The following is a 21,526-nucleotide window of genomic DNA, read 5'->3' on the forward strand; positions in this document are numbered from 1 at the left end:
ATTTAAATTCTAGCTAGTTAACATAGAATGTAATATTGGTTTCAGGAGTAGAAATCAGTGATTCATCACTTACATATAACACCCAGTGCTCATCATAACAAGTGCTCTCCTTAATGCCCATCATTCATTTAGCCCATCTCCCCACCCACCCCCTCCATCAGTCCCCAGTTTGTTCTTTATCATTAATAGTCTCTTATTTGTTTCCCTCTCTCTTCCTTTTATTCCTTCCCATATGTTCATCTGTTTTGTTTCCTAAGTTCTACATATGAGTGAATCATATGGTTTGTCTTTCACTGACTTATTTTGCTTAGCATAATATTCTCTAGCTCCATCCACATTGCTGAAAATGGCAAGATTTCATTCCTTTGAGGGCTGAGTAATACTCCACTGTATGTTTGCATGTATACATATATATACACCACATCTTTACCTATTCATCAGTCGATGGACATTTGGGCTCTCTCCATAGTTTGGCTATTGTTGATAATGCTGCTATAAATATCAGGGTATATGTACTCCTTCAAATCTTTTGTATCCTTTGGATGAATACCTAGTAATGCAGTTGATTGATCATAGGCTAGTTCTATTTTTAACTTTTTGAGGAACCCCCCAATAATATTTCTATTAGATAGTGCTGATCTGGATAAGCTCCAGGCTACCCAAGGTATAGTCAGCCCTTGAACCATTTACAAGGGCATGACCTGTAAGCTTGTTAGAAATGCAGGTCCCATTGATTTGTATGTACCTAAAGGATCAAGAACAAGGTGTGTCCTTAGTCTACACCTTAGATTTTCTTATCTAAGACAAAAAGGAGCTTCCCTTAGAGGGTATCTGATCCCATGGCCTGTGCACTTAACCAGTACACGCTACTCCTCCTTAGAGTCATTTTCAGTCCTATCTAGCATGCTATGACCCTATAATTATATTGCAGAAATTCTGTAATCTGGTAGAACTTAACTTTTCACCATAACAGTTTATCTTAGAATCTTTAGCTCCTAGTGAGGTCTTATCTAAGAAAGTAATACCTTTCCATTTCTTTTCAAGAATATTTAATTCTGTACCAGATAACCTAGTCTTATGTTCTTTTGAAAACTGTATTCCGGTATTCATACTTATGAATAAACTTACTTATAAAGCAAGCGGTGGAGGGTTTAGTATTCGGACTATACGCATCGAATAATGAAAATGGTCTGACATAAAGACATTATTTACAACTGGCTTTTTGAATGTCTTCAGTGGGCTAGATCTGCCAAATGGGCATTCATCATTGGTATAGAGGACAGTAAGCAAGCATTAAGTAGGAAAGCATAGGGGTGAGAAGCAGAGCATTTCAAGTCGGAAGGACTGAAATTTGCATCCGGGCCCTGCCTATATGTGTAATTAAAGATAAGTAATTTTACCCACCTAAGCCTGTTTATTTCTTTGTAAATAGGGAAAATAATGTCACTGATTATTCACTGAATAGACTGTATAAAGATTAAACTAGTTTAGCTTGGTGTTGGGCTCAATAAATACTAGTTTTACTATTAATGTTATTAGTTGAGAGTAATATAATGTGGAGTTAGGTATCATGTGGGTGAAAAAGACTTAATTATAGTTGAACACCACACTGGGGAGGTGGAATATGAACTGGTCTTTGAAGTATAATAGAGTTTGGAGAGACGCAAGAGAGGAGGATGGGATCCTTGGTAGAAGAAACACGCAGCCTGTGGAGCATGAAAGACCTAGGTATGTTTGCAAAATAGTAGATCATCTAGTTTGGTGAACATAAGGGTATAATGGGAATGATGGTTGAAAACGCAGGTTGGGTCCTTGGTTGTGGAAACTGAGGTGGAAGAGATTTCAGAGCTCCAGGATTACACATTATTGATTAGTACTGAGAAAGTGGGTGTCTACACTACCAAACCAGGATGCAGAGCCTCATTACCTTTGGGGTGGGGTGTGCTTTTGGTACCACAGATTACTCCATCATCGTCATCTCTCTGGCCTGTCTTCCCCTAACCAAGCCATTGGCAATCGGATCTTGCTCCCATGCTGACATTTCCCTGAGACTCATTTCATGCTACTTCTTCACGGGGGCATCTGGGCTGACAATGCAGAGAGACTTTTCCCACATAATTGAAAGGAATTTCTGATTATGCGCAGGGATGTCAGCCATGATGAGGTCTTGGACTCTTTCCAATTCCAGCTGCTTCTGATGACAGTGTCCCAGTCCCCCCTCTCTCCGCCCCCTCCCTGGCATTCTCACTGTGAACTTTTTGCTCCCTTCTGGGAGTGATTTCTCAAGATAATATGCTATTTCCAAGCTTCCCTTTCTCCAGCCAGATTGATGGGTCCTGCGTGAAGTGTACTCTTTTGGGGGGTCCAGCTCTGAAGCACTGCTATTGCACAGACCTGCACAAATTTCATCAGTAGTCACCCTGTCATTTCCATATCTGGAACCCTGTGCCTGACAGGAAAAGGTTGAGTGAACACACATATATTTTGGGTCTTTCTTTAGAGAAGTTCTTTTGAATATGCAGAACAAAGTGAGGGCTGCATTTATCTCTGACCTTTTCCGGCTCTTTTCTTGCATCTGTTAAGGGAAAAGCAGGCCTCCGAGCTCACCAGCCTCCTCTCCCACGGAGCAGATGATAGAGTTGCCTGGATTCACTTCCTCACCAGCCTTCATTGCTCAGTCCTGCTTAAATCTTTCCCCCTGTGGGTGATTCTCCTTGGGGTTTCTGGGGGATCTTAGGAAAAAATGAAACATGGTCCACGGGGAGTGGTTGAGGTAGGGGCTATACATTCAGGACCCTGGCTTCTCCCTGTGTGTTCAGCCTTTAAAAATTTCTTTCCACTGAGTGATTAACCCCACTGTTACCCTCTATGTGTTTCCTGGTAGAAGATGTGAGGAAAGAACGTGTTATCAGGAACAGGGAAGGGAAAGATGGAGAAAGCAACAGCTTACTCTCAGTGCCAGTCAGAGACAATGGCTTGGCTTGGAACAAACAGTTCTCAGTCCACAATTCCATCACAGGTCTGGCACAATCCAGAGGTGACTCTGGGAGCAGAAATCTACCAATACAAGCTTTTGCCATTTTTTATAACTTCACTGGGAAACAGCTATGACATAGTAGAAAGAATTAGTATCAGGAGTCTTGATTTGGTTCTGGTTAGGCCTTTTAGAAGGTGCATGGCTCTGTGCCTGGTGCATAGCAAGTGTTTAACAATGAAAATATGATCTGGAGCAAGATCACATATTAAATATATTATGTGTATTTGTATATGTATATGTATGCATATGTGAGTATATATGCACACACATACATATACACATATACACACACACACACACACACACAGTGTCATGGTGTGCTTTCATAGATTAAATGAAAGCACTATGAACAATGCCCTAAGAACAATGTTCCAAGTATAATACATACCTATATATGTATGCATGTGTGTGTTTAAGAGTGTGTGTGTGTGTGTGTGTGTGTACACACACATACGTTAATCTTAGTTTACTCTCCAGTGGAACACTATTTACATCCAACCCACCCATATATAAAATATCTACCTTGGATCCTTGAGATTTCATTATTAAATGTATGATATTTCTTTTGATTTAAATCTTACATTTTCCTAATGACCACGTTTAAAATGCAAATACCCTGGTTCAGGCATCACGGTAAATTGTTGTATGTGAACTAGTTTGAAAAATTACTTCCTAAGATAGGCACAAAAGACCAAGTACCTTTTTTTTAAGCCTTAAAGAGGAGTGGGTAGGCAGAAGGATACTAGAAGAGAAAGCTGGAAACTGAGTCTTCATCAGAGATTGACCCCATCTTTCCGGTCCAGGTGATCAGACCCAATTCTTATATGGTAGGGAAGAAAAAAAATAGGATGGGTAGAGGGGTTATTCTCTGAAAAGATGAGCAGTGACAGTATTTATTTGTTTTTTTGACGTTGACTGAGACTCATAGAAAATAATTACTTTTGCCTAACAGAATATTAGCCTCTCCCAGGTGAACTGGTTGTATTCATTCAGGAACACTCATTACAACATCCCAAGGTGTTGCCTGAATTTTTCTTGATTGGAGATGGCTCCTGCTTCTTAAGGCCTGTTTTCTACTGTTGAATGACCAAAAATTTTAGGAAAGATTTAATTTAGTTGGGTGGTTAAGATCTTTGGTATTTATTGGCTATTAACATCATTTGAAACTCTTCAGTGTCCAATAGGACCATTTTCTCTTTGGTGTGAGAGGAGCAAGGGGTTAAGCCAAATTAAAGCAAAATTATGAGGAAGCTTAGATTTGCCTTAAACCTCTTACATTTGCTCTTTGTATCTCTCCTTTGTCCACATAGCCTTTCTGAGTCTCTCAACACTGGAGGCCCAAACCTTTCTGGGTTTGACATTTGTACAGTTCCACTAATTGTTAAATGGAAAGAAACCTCACGGTACACATGCTAACAAGAGAAACAACATTATGGCAAGTCATATAATTAATGTGACAGAAAATATTCTGTGGGTCCTTCCTTAAATCTTGCCATGGAAGCAGTCATCAAATCTACCCACATCTCAGTCTTTGACTCCCAGAAACTTATACTGAGGGAAAAGCTAACAATGAATCCCAGGGACCAAGAAGATCTTAGCTCGTGGTAAGCAAAGATAAGGCTGTTATTTTAAGTCTTCTTTTCTCTCCCACGCCGCCACCCTCAACTCATGCCTCTTCTATATATTCTAATGTCATGAAACTCAACCACAACAAGCCAAAGTATACATTCAAAGGAAATGAATAACCATATGCACAACAATGTCACTCTTTTGGGAGGCCTTGCTCTTTAGCACTGATCATAAGACATTCATTCAGCTACGGGGATAGTATCAGAGTGTGTCTCTCCATCTCTCACTAGTTAAATGTTCTTGGAGGATGTACCTGTTATTTCTGATGCCCTGTGTCCCACAATAGGGTGGGGAATGAGTATGCACAGAGCACCAAGGGGACAGGAAGGACCATGCCACCCAGATGTTTCTGATCCAAAATGTTAACCAGTGAGCCTAACATTTGCCTTTCATTAATCAAAAAAAGGATTAAACTTCCAGTGTCTTTTTCTCTAATAAAGAGCTGCCGCTTTGCTCTGATTACAATTCCTCAACTCAGGAACCAGAAGAAGTAGGCTGAGCCAAAATAGCCTATGAGAGCAGGGTAAATAGGGGCCCTGGGAAGGAAGAAAGCTGATGAACCAGCTCAACGTCAACAAAAAGCTCTGATTTGTAGCATTTGCTGATTTCCATGGTGTAAATACTTCCATCATGACCAATTTCAAGCTACCAACATGAAGTTACTGAAACTGGAATTGGGGAAGGATGAGCACAGTTAGCTTGGTATGAGTCAGCTTCAGCATACCAATAGGGAAGTGACTTTTGTGAGGTCACAAGGTCACTAAAATGTCAAGCCACAGGCTGACATGATGTTCCAGTCTGCTTGCTCATTGTTTAATCAATTTGCTATTTAAAATGGGACGCTGTTCATCCTTTATTTATTTATTGTTAAGAAAGGCAGACCAATACATGCAGCACCTTGTGGATGTATCTGGAGTCTTGGAAGCTTGTCTACCCTATGTTCTCCTACAAACGGACCTTGAGAGCTTGTATGGAGATTCTATCAGGAGAGAAGATCCACTCATGTATTCTTGACCAAAGACTGAACCTCCTCTATTGGGGAAGATTATCCTTCTCCACTAAGCACACAGATCTGAGAGGGATGTACTTGGAGTGGAGAGAGAAGAAGGGGACACCTGCCCAGCCAGCCAGATCAGCCAAATCAATGCTGGCAATCATTGGGGTGACAGATACCATAGTCAGATCATCTCTCATATCCAAAGATGGTAATTCTTCACATGTGGTTATTTTTGTTGTTGTTTTCTTGGGCCTGCCAGATTCAGCTAGTTTCTGAGAACCTAAAAACTAAGGAGAAGTATATATTGAGGCAAGAGGCCTTATTCTCTCTCTAATGTAGAAGAAACCTTATTCCAGTTTACATTTGTAAAATTTTGTTAATTTTCCCCAAATGCATAGGCCACCATCTCAGTGTGGGACCCTGGTCAAGTCATTTCCCTTTTCTGGACTATTATTTTTGCCTCTGCAAAATGAGGAGGGTAGATTACAAAATCTCCCAAGTTCCTTGTAGCTTTAACATTCCTCTTACCCAAAATTGAAAATCCCAAAGCTACGAATCCAAAATATAAAATCAAATGAAAATTTTCAGTCAAAGCAACACCCTTTTCTGTTTACATGCTGTTGGATAACCAGTTTCCTGCCCCTCAGTCAAATGGAGTTGTGATTCTGACAGATTTTCCTCCTCACTCCTCACGCAGGGCCTCAGCATGCCATGTGATTTGAAAGGACACCAGCAAGTCCCAGCCTTTGTCCTTAAACTGCTCTCCCACTGGCCCAGTACTTGGCCTGACATTCTACCTTTATATATAAACTCTGTTCCATTCTGAGATGCCCAGACCACTCTGATGAAGCAGAAGGAATCTATTGGGCACCATGAATGCTTTTGAATCCAGAAGTACTCTACCAGACACCAGCCGAGCCAACCTCCCAATAATGAGAGACACACACCAGGTACATGTGGAGGGGGAGAAGTAGGAGACAGAGTCAGTCTAAGGTCCTGGGGAGGTGGGGGTATAGCCCAGCCAGAAGGGTGTGGCCAGTTCTCCTGCACAGCCAGAGGACAGCCAGTGGGTGGTGGGAAAGGGGAAGGCACTAAAGGAATAAGAAGGACCCATAACAGAAAGGTGGAAAGTGAGAGAGAATTCTCTAGCTCACTCTGCTGAAATCCATCTTGCACATTTCTGTCTTTGATATAGATGGGGAAGGTGACAGAGGGGTCCTTGGCATGAGCTACACTAGTGCCTTTGTCTCTATCATCATCGAGAGGGGCTTCCACATCTGGTAGCATCTAGCTGGACAGGTCTCAGAGTCTGTGCTCACCAAAACCTTTCCTGTAGCTGATCCAGCTAGCATGCACTGGGAAGGAGACTGAAGGGGAGGAGAACAAATGTGGAGGGAGACCAAGCAGGAGGCCTTTGGGTGAAGTGGGGAGCTAAGCCCAGAAAGGCCAATGCAATTTTGGTGACTACTGTGGCTAGTGAGTTCAGGAGCCAGAGAAGCTTGGCTGAGGGGCTGGCTTCAGACTCCTGACTGGGGAGGCAGCTGTGCTCTGCTCTCTCCTCCAGGGCACTCTGCTTCACAGTAAGTCCTTTGGAAAGGAAACACTAAAACATATAGTTATACTCACTCTATCCCTGCTGGTGGCATTTTCTAGTTACAAAACTAAGCTTACTGAAGTTAGTTGTTGTTTTTTTTATTCCCTTGCTTGGATGTACATGCTTAGGCTGTTCATGGGATAATCTAGCCCCAGTTGCAGCCCTAAACTGGCTAAGTGGACAATTTCTGTGTGCTGAGTGCACAAGAGCGAGCCCATTCACAATCCTGGAAAAACAATTAAAAGTAACGATAGTAATAGTAATAACAATAGCTAACAGCTATAGTGGTTACTGTAAGCCAGGTGAGAGAGCTGTGACTTGAACCCAGTCCTTCTGGCTCTAGAGTCTGTGATCACCCCCCTTCCAAAGACAGATGTCTTCCTCTCCCCAAGAATGTAACCCAAGTCAGATGGGGGAAGAGCCCCAAGGTAGGGAGTTGTAGGTGACCTGGGATCTGTGACACTGGGCACAAAACTGTCTCTTATCCTCTATTTCTTCCCTAAATAATCAGAGTAGCAAAGAAGACTATCAAGATCAAAAGGTCTCACTGTTATATGTCCCACTTTGTGTCTGGTGATCCAATGCGCCACAAGATGATGCACATTGTTTGATACATAAAGCCGGAAGTACCTGTAATGACTGTTTTCCAGGCAAGATTACAAAGACTACTCTAGGGCAATGATCTCACAAGGCCATAAAGCTAGAAAAAGGCAGAACTGGGACCTGCCCCACTGTTTCTTTTTCTTTCTTTCTTTCTTTTTTAAAGATTTTATGTATGTATTTGATAGAGAAAGAGAGAGAGAGACAGAGCAAGAGAGGGAATACAAACAGGGGGGAATGGGAGAAAGAGAAGCAGACTCCCCACCAAGCAGGGAGCCCGATGCGGGGTTCAATCCCAGGACCATGGAATCATGACCTGAGCCGAAGGCAGACTCTTAATGACTGAGACACCAAGGCATCCCTGCCCTACCGCTTCTAACTGTAAAGCTGGGACATGAGAAGGAAGCAGAGGTTTTGTACAGCGCTCCTCTGAGCGGGGGGCTTAGGAAGTCTATGCGTCCTGCTGGGGCTACTGGGGTTTGAGTGGAAGGGGAACAGGGCAAAGGGGAGAGAGGGTCCTCTTTACTTGTTTACCTGCCTGTGATTTCATTTGAAGATTTTATGGCTTGAAAAATCTTGTGCTTCACTCTGTTCTGGGTCTGTCACCCTTCACATCAGGGGCTACAGTGGGGCTTCGGACCACTGTCACCAAGAGCAAAAAGGTATGAGGAGAGAATGGTGCTTTAGGTCTTCTCAGTAAAAACTAGGGAGGCTCTGTGAGTGAATTCCTATTCATGAGATAACCCATTCCCGCTCCTGGAAAAATGACTTGAGACAACATTGATAATAAAAATGAACAAAATGTGTCATGCTTGCTAGGTGCCAAGCACTATTCTAAAATTGCATGTTGCCTAATCTATGCGGCTTGTAAAAACCTACAGTGGCTCTTCTTTACAATGAGAGACCATTGACTCCTTTCCAGAAGAAAATGGTTTTCTTACTTGTAATTTCTCTGTTATAGATACAATCACTCCTGCTCCTTATACATAGCTATCTATACCTTTGTATACACACCCACACCTATAGATGTAACATAGGTACACATACTCGTGTATATATGTTCATGTACAGAAGAATTCATCTTTTACTTCGTCCATCTTTAGCACACCACTGTTACAGAAATGCTGCCACCCTCTCACTCTTACCTGATTTTCACCTTTGCAATGATGGAAATAAGTAAATCGACCAACCATGGGGAAGGCCTTGAAGGATAGTGCAGGGAAATTTTTATTTTAAGAGTTGGGAGACCTGAATCCCAGACTCGGTTTTCATTAGTTATGTAGCCGGTTCCAGCAATGTTTATTAATTATCTCCTAAGCATAAAGGATCATGGGGGCACCATAAGTACATGATACAGTCATGGGGGTACAGGAAAGATACGGGGACATGGTGGGGGGTATGGGGAAGGGGCCATGGAATGGGTGCAAGGTGAGGACTGGGGAAGGTCCTGGCATCTGAAACAAGTCTGGAAGGATGGGTACAGATATTTATTTGTACTTGGCCTCTTTCGGCAAGGGAGGGGACTGAATTTGAACGGTGAGGAAGACAGCCTGGCAAAACAACAAAAGAGAGGCAGGGAGCCTGGGGTGAGGGCAGCATGCTGAAGCCGAGTCCCCACTCTTACACTTCCTTCTCATCTGTTAAAGGAGCAGTGAGGACTGAGTAGGTGACTTCCCAAGGCCTCAGCCCAGGCATGACACCGCAGGAGGTAGGTCATGTGCAGGCAGCTTCCATTCCTGGCTCCCCACGTAGCACAGTCCCTCCCATTAAGAGCCACCTGGCAAAGACCCAAATGCTGCTTTTGTCTTAATCCATGGTGTTCCAGAATCAACCTCTGCGTTTCTCCATCTTCCACTTCTAAGCACAGCCTCATTGATATTCTGCAAACTTTCCCGGCCCCCTTCTTGTCTAATTCTGTGAGAAGACATTTCAATGAGTCTGAGCCGGGACAATTTAGAGCTGAGACTCGGATCTCTATTCACAGCCAGGGTACGTTCTCACCAGATTTGAGTCAGGAGGCTAAGCTTTTTAGATCCCCCAACGGCATTGTCTCCAAGTGTTCTCGGGGCCAGGCTGCCAAGTTCATGCGAGGTGCTGATCTCCCTGCTTTCACAGACCTACTTATTAGCAGCTTTCTTTCTTTCTTTTTCTTTTCTCTCTTTTTTTTTTTTTTTTTTTTTTTTTTTGCTTTCCAAGCCCATAGATACAATTATTAGAAATTCCTGGTTTTGTGCCCATGTTGAAAGAAGGCCTGAATGGGTATGCTAAGGACCCGAAAGTGAGCCGCTCTCCCTAACTCCAGCTTACGCGGTTAATTAGATTTGGATGGTTTCAGAGGAGCAGCTGGAGTTTTCAGAAAATGGGAACCATAAAAAGGGACTATTCAAGGTATTTTGGAGGGGCCTTATAAAACAATGTAGCTGTGAAATGGGGTTTGGGAAATACAACGCTCTTGATTGTGGGGGGAGGTTTCAGGGGAGAGGGGCGGGCAAGGGGCAGCAGGAATGGGTGCGAGCAGGCAGAGAAATGCCAGGCCAGGGCAGATTCCATTCACATGGATGCGGTCAAGCTGGTGCCACACAGCTCTGGGCCCTACAGCAGCTCCGTCCCTAGCCTGGCGGGAGCAGCTTCAGCACAAGCCGGAGGCACGTCAACCGGGGAAGACGGTAGTTAAATACTGGCCTTGGAGGGGAAGCCTACTCTCATTTGGCTGAAACTATTCCAGTTATTCAGAAAACACAGTTTCTGCAGTGCTGGCTTTGCACTCTGCAGGTAGCTTGGGGGGATGACCCCCTCGCTGAGTCGGACTGCAGAACCACGCTCTCCTTACTTTGGACTGAATACAGCCCGACCCAGACGTGCCTCCGTGGCTGGCCTGGTGCCTTGCAATGTGGTATTTTAAACCTGTTGAATATGCAGACACCTGTGGAACATGAGTCTCCACAGCCTAACCGTCTAACAGTGGGACTGGGCCTTTCCTCTGCCTGTCTAGAGTTCACAGTGGGGTTTTCCATCTCGGAGACCAAGGAGGGTCTCTGGCATTCGGTTACTCCCTCGTGATAATGCAGAACCTTTATGAGAACGTGTGGAAGGCGTGGGGTGCAGGAGGGCCTGAGGGGGTCAGCGGTGGAGGGGGGGAGTGGGGAGCTGCAGGGAAGTAGGAAGGAAGGTGACTTTCCACAGTTCCACCAGTAGGAGGAGGGCAGCTCATAGCCACAAAGGCTACTGACCTACTACTGCCAGGGACTACGGTCAGGGGTGCTCCCACGGAGAAGGTGGGCATGAACAGTGGCATGTTGTTTCATGGAGCAGTAATTAGGAAGCTTTTTGTAACCTAGCTTTTTCTCTAATTACTGGGAGACTTTCTTTAGATTAAGTTCTATACAGAAACGCAGACTATGAACTTGGTTAAGGGAGAGTGAGCAGCAGGGCTGTGCTTGGCTCTGGCTTTTTCTCACTCCTCAGATGGCCTCTTGCATCCAGGCGGAGAGCCCTGGGCCCCCCTTGTTGCTCTGGAGCCTCTGCGTTCTGCAGAGCAGACTTCTGCCAAATCCAGACGTTTTAACCTGTCCCATCTGTTTTTTATATTAGGGTCTGTCTGTAGGTCTGCCCCTTTCCTCCATTCCTGATTCACATGGAGTCAATGTGTGACAGACTGTCTGGTGTAGGTGGGAGCTGTGTGGGACCAAAATGTGGTTATTAATATCAGTGTGTCCATGGGCTGTCAAGGTCCTAGAGAGAATCATGGTTTCAAAGAACAGCTAGCTCACTCATTCCTTTAGCAAAAGACCACCTTCTTATACCAACACCACGGCACTGTGTCCTGCTGCTCCTGGGGTGAACGAGATGTGGCTGCTTCTGTGAAGGGGTCTGTGCTCTAATCAGGGCGAACACCACACACGCAATGAGTGCAGTGCAGGACCACTGACTTCATCAGTACTGCATCAGAAGGGCACCAAATGCTCTCAGAGGAAGGAGGGAGACTTTCATCTCAGTGATCTGACAGGAGCTGCACAATGTGCTACCCAGTTTCTGGGGAGAGAACAAGCAGGGAGGGATGTGGGCGCCTGCTGCCCAGTGGATTCTGTTTTGACTTTTTAAAGGTTTAAATACTAGAAGAGAGGGAGTGAATAGAAAAAAGTGAAGAATTTAGGGGTGAGGGAGGAGGGAAAGAGAGGGAGAGAGGCTTGCTTTGGAGAAGCTTTCAGTGGGTAACACTATGAAGCCTCCCTTTTCTGTTCAGAACCCTGATATTTTTAGATACTGTCTGCTCCTGGTTCTTAGCTTTCCAATTGTCTGTGTGCCCTTTCTCTCTGTGGCATATTTTTAGATTGTTGGCTTCTAAAAGGCAAGAATGGTGGGCAGGTACTTTAGTAAATCAGTTTACATTCCAAGTGCTTCCCTTCCTTGGAAACGAGATCACCAGCTGGATAGCCTTTAGGCAACTAGAACACATGCGGAGCACTCACTTTCTGTGTTAGTTGGGGGTTGAGGTGAGGTGTAAGGATGTCCACATAAGACAGGGCACTTGTCTCCAGAATTGGGCTATTTGGAGAGACAAGACAAACCACCAGAAGCTTTTAAAAAACAGTGAACTCCTAAACTCTGGGATGTCTATAAATGTAACTAGTGTTGACCACTTGAGTGGCTAGAGGACATTTCTTTGGGGCCAGGGGTGAGCTAAGACCTAGAGAAGGTTCAGGAATTAGGAAAGAAATTGAATTAGTAAGTTATTCAATGCCTAGACTTCAGTCCCAGATACTGTGGCGGGACACAAAAAGTAGAAAACCCTTGAGTCATTTTCTGTTTTCCAAGGGGTTGCGGGTTGTATAGGAAGCCATCCTTGCCAGTTAAGGCATGCACAGAGATGTGCTGTTAGGTTGTGTGGTTCCAACAGTGGCAGAGCAGAAAAGGAAGAGACCTTCACGGGGCTGAAGCGGCCATCAGGGGAGGCAGTACCCTTTAAATGAAGAAGGGGAATCTGGAGAAATGATACATCAAACAGAGTAGGTTACCCGGAAAGGAAGGAGGTAAGGGGTAGCTTGGGCAGAGGTCCAGAGGCAGGCTAAGCATATCTGATTAAAATGAAACATCCTCTGATAGTAGTGGAGGGTCTGGGCTGGCCAAGAGCAAGAGTGGAATGTAGGCAAAGATTCTGAGTGGAGACTACCTTGAGTTTGGAGACTGGCAGCCTTGACTTCTAAGCTAAGAGTTGTAAACTTTTTCCTGTAGGCAAAACAAGCTCTTTTTTGGATCAGGCACCCGAGCCCCCTACCATTTCATCAGGTGGAGAGACGCCCTCACCAGTGGTCAGTGGTCAGTGGTCAGACAGGTTTGTACCAGGTTGCGTGGCAGGATTTGGAGGCACAGACAGAAGGGGCTGGAAGCGGCTTGCCATAATTGGCTCTCTCTAGGCTGCTGCCTTGTTGTGAGAAGAGGTGGTGCTCCCTCCTCTGCACACAGTGATTGCTGGCCCAAAATAGCCCTGCACCTGCTCTGAGATGCCTGCAAGATAATTTCAGCTTCCAAGGAAACTGCCCTGATTGGTGTTGATTTTTCATGACCTCCCTTCAGGCGAACACCTGGAGATAAGCACCTGATCGTGGAGGTGCACCCTGGCGAGCTGAAGGCACGGGAGTATGCAGCCTGGTGCTCCTATCTCCTCCCAGGAAGGAAAGGCTCTGGCTCTGGGGCCCTCTACCCCACAGGTATCTGAACCAAAAGGCTGGGCATTAACTGGGCAATGAAGAGGAAGAGAGTGGGGGGCTGGGGGTGGCGTAGTATGGGAAGTAGGAGCTGGAGTCATCGCCCTGAAGAGCCACTTTGGAAGCAATGCTTGAAGTGGGCCCTGTCTCCTATCTGATTTACAATTTGTCTCTGACCTATCTTCCAAGCTGATCTCCCACCTCCGCACACTCTTCACTTCAGCTCAAAACCACTCTCGAGGGCCGCCTGGGTGGCTCAGTCATTAAGCCGTCTGCCTTCTGCTCAGGTCATGATCCCAGGGTCCTGGGATCAAGCCCCGCATCCGGCTCCCTGCTCAATGAGAAGCCTGCTTCTCTCTCTCCTACTCCCCTGCTTGTGTTCCCTCTCTCACTGTGTCTCTCTCTGTCAAAGAAATCAATAAAAATCTTCAAACAAAAAAAACCCCAAAAAACAAAACAAAACAAAAAACACTCTCTAGAAAGGCCTTCCTTTAGTTCATGCCTGGAGTTCTGGTCTGCTCATGTAACCAGACGCTTCCCTTTCACCTCAAACAACACTTTTTTTCTTAGACTCAATTGTGACCTTCTATATGCAGAAAAATCCAGGCGACTTGGGAGAAATAAATATAACTGGCTGAAACTTGAAGGGATCACAGATTAGTAAACTGGCATCTTGTTTAAGGCATACTATTGATGCCTGCCTGCTATACCCAAGACACGGTCAAGAGTGACTGTATAAGCATTCTATCACCTAGTTCTCTCCAGAACTCTAGGTGGAGGTTGTAAGTATCCTTGTATCCAAGTGTTTATTAACTTGCTCAAGGCCATATAACTAGAAGTGTTAGAAGCCAGAGTTGGACCTGGCAGTTCACAGTACTTTCTCTATGTTGTGCCATCTTGGTCCCACATTATACACTTAATTATGGGTGAAGAAAGGTTACTTAAACCAAGACAAGTTTTATGATACAGTGTTTTATTATGTCCCTCTGATGGACAACTGGGCTCTGAGAATCCTCACCATTTTCCCTTCCAAGTTTCATCTGAACACAAGCAGGCACTGCTTCCAGAAGAGTGGCCTGTAGGAGTAGGGAGGCTTTGGCCAGCGAGATAAAGTCCATTTCTACTGTTTCCTCCGTTTCTGAAGCATACTCTTTGTTGTAGCTCAGACTCTTGGGAGAATTTAATGTGGAATTCTCATTTTGGCATTTCACTGGGACAAAGGATAGACGACTAAACCCTTCTCTCATTCTCTCCCGTTCAAAGAGTTTATTTTTTTATTATTTTTTCAAATTGAAGATACGCACAATCAAATACCTTGACTGAGGAATTATGGTGCTCTTACCCTCTCATCTATGCTGATTCACGAACTTTATCATGTCTTTCTCTGTCCTTTTCTTTTTTTCTTCCTATGCTGTGGTTTCTAGAAGTCTTCTGTGATGTGGCAGGTCAAGCCCTTCACTACAATGTAAAAACAGCTTCTTCCAGGATCCTGTCAGTCCACCAAGCCAGTCTCCTTACACACCTGAGAACATTACTCTCCTCAGGGCACCTATGGCTTCTCCTTGCTCTTATGACTGTAGTTGTGGAGGATGGGGTGAAGGAGAGGAAAATCAAAATGCACACACTCTTATTCTTCTCCCTCTTCTTGTAATTCCATCATATTTCTCCCTCAAACTCTGTTTTCTTAACCTGTCCGGATAGCAGTGGTCAAAAGAAAAAAAAAAAAAAATTGTGTCCCAAGCCCACTGCCTCGGGAGAGAAAGTCAGAGCATGAGAAGAGAAAATCTGCTTGCCTTGGCAGTGACCGTCAACTGTTCCTCCAAGGCTCTCCATCCTAAATATAGCTTTCTCTCTCCTCAAACCTACAGACGAAGCCTCTCCAACATCCTGAACTGTAGCTCCCACATCTCTAGAATTAAGCAAGTAAATAAAATCCATAAGCTAGTGAAGCCTGCCCCCATCATCCTCCCTGCCACATAATAATAGTGTCCTTGTCATGGTCCAGATGACTGCAGGCCCCAGGTTTCCAGACACTTGAATCTATAGGATTGATGGCTTCATGCACCTGGACCCAAGACCTGGCCCAGACTTCTGCTTCCCAAATCTGGCTGATAATTTCAATTACTTAGGGAACTTTCAAAAAAGCTTTGCCCCCCAAACACCATCCAGAGATTCTGATTCACTAGGTCTATATTTTATTAAAGCTCCTGGCTAATTCTAGTAAGAGCTGGCCAGGTTCAAGAGCCACTAATTCAGACCACTAATTATTGTATCATTCTTAATCTGTATCTTTATCTCTTTACACCCAGACTTTCAGCCTACATTGTATTTTCTCCAGCTATGACTTTGTTGTTCCATATCCATGATCTCACTTGCTCCTAATAAAAGTTTTAATAAGGCCTCGAGAAGGCAAGGGATATGTACAAGGATACATAGGCTTTTTGAGCACAGAAGGTAACAGCATGCTGAGCACAGCCATACTTTTGGTGTACTGTAGTGTAGTCAGAAAACTGACATGTTCACAAAGCCCTGAGTTCCTCTCCATCAGAGCTACCACAACATCCCTCAGGAGTTCACACCAGTTCTGGACTGCCCCCCGTCTCTTATGGCAGCTGCTTCTGTCTCCGGCAGCCAGCTCCTCCCATGCGTGCTGGTTGGGATTCAGCTCTCTGGTTTCCTTGATTCTTGCTTCCTTAGAGGTAAGCTTGCCCTGACTGTTCCCCAGTAGTGGAACCTGGTCAGCTCACTGGTCAGCCCACCCAGTGCTCTGAGATGAATGGAACATTTAGACAATAATTCTTAGATATTTGGGACCCAGGTATTGTCTGAAGCCAGGGTAAGCATTATGGGGGTTCTGACAGTGTGAGCAGAGGGCAGGGGTCTTTGTGCTTCCTATCCAAAAATGCCTCCTCTCTCTAGTCTACCTTGGCAGCCTGGAAAAGACAGTCTTCTACATCTGTGTGAGATGTGAATCAGTATCAGCATCATAAGCTGTCCTTCACTGAATACCTACAACGTTCGAGGCCCTGTGCTTTGTGTATTTTGTCTCCCTGCAAGAGACAGGTATGATCTTACAGACTAGGGCATTTGGACTCAATTAATGAATGCAGAATTAATGCAGGTTAATGCAGAAATGCAGGAGCATCTCTCCACCCCAAGCTATAGAACCAGAAGGTAAAAGGGCCCGGTCTCCAAGTCTCCAAGGCAGGTCAGGTCAGCCTCAGTGTTTGCTCCATGATAGTATCTTTCCTCAGTTCCATCAATATATGATCTATTTAACATAGCATACATCTTTAAAAAAAATACATCAAAGTGATCAGTCACTGACATGCTTCAGCGAGTGACCTTAGTTGATGTGTCCCAGTATATGCTGCTGGAAATCCTTTGGGATTGGAGAGGGGAGAACCACAGATAATCTGGAGGTTGAGCCAAAGCAGGAGTGAGGGTTTGGGTGGGCAGTGCAAAGGGCAAAATTATGGAAATTTCATTTCTTTCCTAATTTCACTTTGACCATTTCTATGGAAACTGTCTTTTACCAAAGCAGTGGCTTTACCAAGGCATTAACCTCACCCCACTAGATAGCCAAGTGCCACCAACTTTGGGGATATCATTCCAACTCCACCAGACAGGACTCAGGTACAGTATCCCTTGGAGATCTGAGCATATGCTTATATGTTTGTCTGCTCTATTCAACTGGGAACCTCTACAAATCAAAACTATTATTTATATGGCTTTTCTCTAGCATTGGCTAGAGAAATTGCATTGGCCACACAGTCAACATTACTCAGGTTGGATTGAAAAGGTGAATGGAGGAAGGAATCAAAATAACCTTTGTTTAACACCAATACTCAGAAGCCAGCCCATCCAGTCCCTGTCTATTTCCAAAGGCTCCTCAGAAATCGGCCTGGTCCTGATGACTAGAAGCTTTGCTGATTGATTTACCAGGGATTCTTGAAGACTATCGATTAGGTAAATAGAATGCTAACAAGTTGGACTAGTGAGCCAGAGAACATCAATAGCTGAGATAAGCTTGAATCAGCGACTTCTACTGGTTATAGCACAGGTAATTTGTCTTTATATTTACTTAGTATTGATGTTAAAGAGAACAATTATTCATTCATTTTATAGCTTACCTCAAACCTACCCCCTCCAAAAATTACATCAAGTGCCTTAGATATTAAAGAGATAAAGCTAAGAGTTTTGCTTCTTTCTCATAATGGAAGGAGATGAATTGAGAACAAATAATTCCCATCATCTCTACTTACTATGCTCTTCTTGAAAGAGTCCCCATTCATCTTGTTAAAAATATTTTTAATCTCAGATAGGAGAAAACAATTAGCAAATTGTTTAGTCTGTCCGTTTGACACGAATCTCTAAGATTTCAGAATAAAGCTAGGCTAAGCTGCCACAGGTAGATTGATACAAAAGACTGATAATCCGGGGACCTATGTTTAATCTTGAAAGGAGGTGTGAAACGAACCCACTAGTCATAGGCTTATGTATGCCTACCATACTCAGACTCTCAAATACATCCACCTCCTTGCTATCTAGCTCAGGATTCTTCCACATCTTTATGTTCTTTTTCTTGTCTTACTGAGGCTTACTAACATGGTCGAAAGGAAAATCATTTATGGGCCCAAGTTACTAGGGAGGATGAATGCATGGATAATAAAGAGATAATTGCAATTTTAATCTATAAATTCTATCTGGGCCTACATGAGAACTGTGCTAAAAACAGATCAAATGGACCCCAATCCAAAATAATTTCTGTAACACAACTAACCTATGAAATGAACCCTAATCTCCCCATCTTCCCAAAGAACTGTACAAAGCAGGACTGTACTATTTGCAAAAATCTCAGGTTCCCAAATTTCATCAGTTTACCCCCATGCTCTTGTGTATCTCTAATCATGATCCTACTTCAGTTATTTCCCACCATTGCGGGTAGGTACCATCACTGGTGTTTCCTAGAATTTTCTTTGAGTCTCCTGAATATGTGGTTCTTGTGTTTATGTTGTTCCCTCTTCCTGGAATAATACATTCCTCTCTTTAACTCCTGAATCTCTTAACTTTCACCTTGTTATACCAACCCCTAACCTTGGATCTCAGCTCAACTATCCCTTGCTTAAGGAAGCCTCTTCTATCTCCACTGCAGCTGGTATTTGGACTGTCTCTTAAGTCTTCTCAGGTCCTCCTGTATTTTCCATTGGTGTCATTTGCAAATATATCTGTATCTTGCATTACTTGGCTAATGTCTTTTCCCCTGGTAGACCATAAACCCTCTGAGGGCCAGGACCAGGTCTGTCTTTGCACATCATCATACTCTAGCCCTGGGCCCTAGTATCTAGATCCTTAGTAAGCTGTTTTAGAAGACAGGAAAATAGATGACTGGAAAGACAAAAGAAAAAAAAATAAATGCATCGACTTAAAAACAGTCTCCTTCCTGTGATTCTTCCTTCACTTTGTAGGATGGATGAACATGTCATGAACTATTTTCTCTCTGCCTAAAAGAGGTAAATTTGCTCTTTGGATGAAGCATTATAAGAAACAGTGGGTGTAGAGGAGTGTGGGCACAAGCCGAATGTGTGCTGTACCTCTTTTGAAGCACCTTCCCCACATCTTCCCAAGAAGTTCAGCTCTTAACACAGGAACTAAGTCAGTTTTTACCTCTTCTTTGAAGTCTGCCTTGATAACTAATGCCCTCACAAATGTGTTCCTTCTGTAGACTCTTAAAGCACATATTTGTCACATCAGAGAACATGGGCTTTAAACAGGCCCTGTTCCACAACCTGTCCAGTGCAGTAACTCTATGACTATAGCCCTCATAGATGTCATTCACCTTCTTTTGCCAGATGACTCCACTCTTACTGGATTGAGAAGTGTTCCTCATGTCAGCCTAACATCTCTGTCTTTGATGATCCCATGCTTTGATCCCATTCGTGTTCCCCAGAGGCCCCAAATGACATCTACTCCTCCTTGCCCTTTACTGTCCTTCTGATACTTGGATACAACTGTCACACCTACTCACTTTCTCCCATCTACTGTCCATTCTACTCCCACAGTGTCCTCAGTTCTATGCTCCATGTGTGTCTGTCTCATCCCCTCATACAGACTGCAAGCTCTGGGAAGGAACAATTTCCCTTCTCCCTCTTTTATATACTTCTCAGACCCAAAACTTGGCTGAGAACACAGTGGGCATTCATTGCTGAATAAAAAGTGAGTAAGTATAGTGAAGAAATTTATGTTGGAAAAAAAAATGGAGATTATGTGGGCTGGAAACCCAAGAAGAATGGGATTGCCCTCTCTTCCCACGGTGGGCAAAGTTTAATTGGTCAATGTGAAGATTTTTCACCACCCCACATTAGGCTCTTTTCTTCCAACAAAGAAATACAAAATGTTCATTTGGTAGGTGAAGAGAAAATTATTTTTATGCCAGTTGGTATGAGAATAAAAGACTAAAGAGAACTCTCACTGAAAGCCATAGGAACTGAGAAGACAAAGACAATTTAAAATTTAACACACACAGAAAAAGATGAGGAAGGAAGGGGCATAAAGGAGGTGATGGTATGGAATTCGGAACATGTTTAGGCAAAAAAGAGTGCCATTTTTCTGGTATCCCCTAGTCCCAGTGGATGCATTTGGTTTAATGCAGAAAATGACTGACAAATTACTAGGTCACTGAGTGTGAAATTTATACTCTTTGCTCCTTGCTTTCTCCCATCCTATAATTGTATCGACCTAAACAGTAAAAATATTGCTATTGTCTTCTTTATTATGGCACCTTTGAAGAGGGAACTGCTGTGTCTCAGTAGATTTCTTTTCCTAGATAAATCTTTTCCTTGTGATAAATAAATTTCCTAATAGGGTTTTATTTAAATAACACGAAGCTGGGAGTGAGGCAGAAATCAAAAGATGACCCATTAAGCCTTGTAATAGGAAAGTGGTGTGTGTCAGCGGCATTGCCACATCCAGAGAAGTCACATCAATTAGACACTTAATGTGTGACCCGTCACATAAACCAGTCCAGCCCCACACCCCTCATGCTCCCACTATCGATCGTCGCCCAGATATTTGGAATTGAACTGAGCCGCCTAATTATCAAGCACACAGAGCTATGCTGGTCCTGCCATTGGGAGACTGAACGACAGCCTCCTTCGGAGGAGTTTCCCTCACAGTGATGAACATGCTCTTCCCGTGACCTTGGGCTGCGAGCGTATTTGTTTTACAATCAACCCTATCTGAGCCACAGGGTGTTCCCGGGAATCAGAGAAATCAGAAATAGCAATCGTTCAGTGCATCTCAGTGACATACCTTGTGATTCTGGGGCTTTATCCAGGATGGTTTTTAGCAACATTTACTCATTTTGGAGACAACACTCTCTAAATCAGGTTTTTACACATTTCTCTGGCTTTTTGGCCACCCCAGGTCATGGGGATTTTCCTTGCCCTGACCTTTCTTAGAATATCATCTGCTCTCTGGACTCGGTTCAAAGGTATGTGCTCTGTCTTTTTGGCTCTGCTGTCCTTCCCTAGGGGTGCTGTTAACTTGTTTTGCTTTTGTCTCAATTCTTCATTGGTATGCAGCACACGGTGGGACACATAGCAGATGCTCAATAAAAAGTTGATAAAATTGCTTCTTTTGACTACTTCTGATTTCTTCCCCTACCTTAAGCAGTCATTGTTTCCATCATTGATGGATTTAGATGTTGCCTTTTGCCAAATTACCTAGGCACACAAAATACCGGGAGGCAGCTTTCAGATCCCCTGGCATTTTCATTTAGCTAAGTTATGCCTAGTTAGTTCTCTTAATCTTCTTCTATGTTCCACTTCTTGCCTTTAATTTTTTACAATCTAGAGATGACAGCACCTTGGATAATTCTAGGGAAACATTTGGGGAAATGCCCAGGAGAGGAGAGTGCTGACGCCAAGAGGGGTAATGTTTATGCAGTCTCCCTGTTCACTGCA

The 21,526-nt window shown here is 43.9% G+C and overlaps 1 protein-coding gene and 1 long non-coding RNA gene across 4 annotated transcripts in view; one reads left to right on the plus strand and one right to left on the minus strand.

Annotated features, from left to right (window-relative positions):
* SLC14A2 (solute carrier family 14 member 2) overlaps positions 1-21,526 on the minus strand; it is a 414,760-nt gene that overhangs the window by 270,872 nt on the left and 122,362 nt on the right. The gene's annotated exons all lie outside the window — the stretch shown is intronic.
* LOC309847832 overlaps positions 9,958-21,526 on the plus strand; it is a 64,374-nt gene continuing 52,805 nt past the window's right edge. For all 3 annotated transcript variants that reach the window (XR_014302659.1, XR_014302660.1, XR_014302661.1), the window contains exons 1-2: positions 9,958-10,245; positions 13,432-13,565. This is a non-coding gene — a long non-coding RNA (uncharacterized lncRNA). The remainder of the gene's footprint in view (positions 10,246-13,431; positions 13,566-21,526) is intronic.

The sequence above is a fragment of the Mustela nivalis genome (genome assembly GCF_964662115.1).
Source record: "Mustela nivalis genome assembly, chromosome: 14".
Taxonomy (NCBI): Eukaryota; Metazoa; Chordata; class Mammalia; order Carnivora; family Mustelidae; genus Mustela; species Mustela nivalis.